Raw genomic sequence first — 2625 nt, 5'->3', positions numbered from 1 at the left:
ACACACACACACACACACACACACACACACACACACACACACAATAATCAATTGGACCATGTCTCACATACTGTATGTTAATTTGACACCAAGTATTGTTGAATATTAAACACTGGTTGGTGCAAAATTAACAAAAAAAATGGGTGTTAACATTTAACACTTTCACAAATGTTATTTTAACAGCAGTGAGTGTGGACACATATAGACACTTTGTTGGTGTTACATTAACACTGGCATTTTTGCTGTGCAGGCTTTCCAATGATATAAGATTTATTGTCATTCCAACAACAAAGAAACGATCTACCAAACACAAATGTCCTTACTTTTTGTGTTGCGTTTGCTAGGTTACGTTTTGTGCTAAATGTCTACGTTCCTCTGTATAAACATTTCTTGGCCGGACTGTGAACCCCCCCACTGGCGAGCTCCCAGCGATGCAGTGAGTGTGTGGTCCCCTCGCTACACGTCCGCTCACCTTCTTGAATGGGCTGTTGGTTGCGTGTGAAACCAGCATGTTCCTCACGCTGCCTGCATACCTTTCTCTTTCTCCAGCGCTCTCTTGACTCGACGTAGCCACTGGGGGATAATCCTCTGATCAGGATGCCGTGGGGAGCACCGAGGGGGCCGCACTGAACTTTAGAGGGCGGGGCCAGAGGTGGCACTTGGCTCGGGCCACTTTCTCAGATTGTCTCAGCCACTTGTGGAAAAGCAGTGTGATCTCAGCTCATTGTTGTCCAGAAAGTGGACGTACAAGAGGAAGGAGGGACCCCTCCACCTGCATCTGCTCCTCCTCGACACAAACACCCATATTTAGGGGAAAAAATGAGCAAGAATAATGAAATCATGCATTTCAAGACAGAAAAAAATCATTTTTTTCCAGTTTAATACCTTCAGATTTAATAAACCTTTCAGACACAATGTCCTAAGCTTGAACCCCTCTTTTATAGTTCGACATGTCAGGTTCAGAGCAGACAAAGACCTGAGGTGAATAGTGACTTGAGAGAGTAGGGGATTGAGGGGAATTAGTTGCAAACAATTAGCACTCGTTCCTGCATAGCTGGTCGTGGCCTTAAATCCTCACACTTGTCCAGACAAACTGACTGGACCTGAGGTCTTGTTTGTCTAGCTGGTCTGGTCTGGTCTGCCTGTCAGCAGGCAGTGCCCCCAGCAGCGAGCACAGCTCATGAGAACCAAAAAGAAAACTAATGTTCTACTTCTTTTACAGCACGTTAACATTTATACATCTGGAGCTTCATCAACTGGTTTCTGATTAAATGGATGTTGGATAAACTGTGATCCCAGGATCTGAAACGTAATGCAGAGCAGCCTGTCACAGCAGAATTATAGTGGTTTACCAAACAGAATGGTCCTTACTGATGTCAACTGATGAAAATCAATGAAAGAAGGATTCAGCATGTCGTACACTGAAAAAAGTGATTTACTAAACAAGAACTGATTGTGTAAGAATAATCATCTTGTTTTCAGAATGTGTAAGATTATTTGTCTTGTTAGTCTGAAAATTTGACTCTAATTAAGTCAAACATTTCTGCCAGTGGAGTAAGAACATTTTACTTGGTAAGATTCTTGAAATACTTGATTTGACTCGTTTTTTTCTTATTTCAAGAATCTTACCAAGTAAAATTTTCTACTGTCAGGTGACGCCTTTTGTGCAATTTTCTGTCTCACTTCCAAATGACATTCACAAACAAAATTAAATAGTTTTGCCTTTGGGAGACCTCATATTAATTAACTACTTCAGAACTAAAATTGCAAAATCAATTACAGTATTGTATAAAACCACATATTTAATAATAATGCATTACTTATATTATATAATGCTATAGTTGTGCCACATTTGACCTGATCTGTTGAGGTCTGGGGGAGTGCGAGTAAAACACTTACAAATCCACTTTTTATTTTGCAAAAACTTAAAGTGAGAATCATAACAATAAAACACTATCACCCTACAAATATTCTGTTTAAACAACTGGACCTGTTGAAATTTGGGGAATTGGTAGATTATAGGATTCTGCTGTTTATGTATAAGGCTCATAAAAATGTATTACCACCTAAAATACAATCCAACTTTATTAAGAGTAATAGTGTTTATAATTTGAAGGGACTTGAAATGTTTGTAAAGTCAAAAATTAGAACAAATTTGAAGGAGCGATGCACCTCTGTTTGACAAATTAAACTGTGGAACAACTTGGACAATGACCTTAAAAATGCTGGAACTATTTATTCATTTGGTAAAAAGCTAACAAGTTTTTTTAATGAGATATGAACAATGTATTGGTTGAAATTGAGATTTCTGTTGTGATGTTGTTTTGTTGATTAAGCTATACTGTGAAAGTTGAGATTAATTTGTGCGAGTTGTTCRTTTTGTAGATACGGTATATATATTTTTAAATGGGGGCAGATGTTAAGAGATTTTTTTCTTCTTTCTGCTCCTTTTAATTTCATAATGCTGTGTTGTTGTTTTTTTTTTGACGCAACATTATTGTTATTATTTGTATTGATGTTCGAATGAAATAAAGTATATATATATATATATATATATTCACTGTATATAAATTGTCTCTTATTCATATCTAATATAGACACTTTGTTGGTGTTACATTAACACTG

This window comes from Austrofundulus limnaeus, unplaced genomic scaffold, assembly GCF_001266775.1.
Source record: "Austrofundulus limnaeus strain Quisiro unplaced genomic scaffold, Austrofundulus_limnaeus-1.0 Scaffold928, whole genome shotgun sequence".
NCBI lineage: Eukaryota > Metazoa > Chordata > Actinopteri > Cyprinodontiformes > Rivulidae > Austrofundulus > Austrofundulus limnaeus.
Note: the sequence above shows the minus strand (reverse complement) of the source record.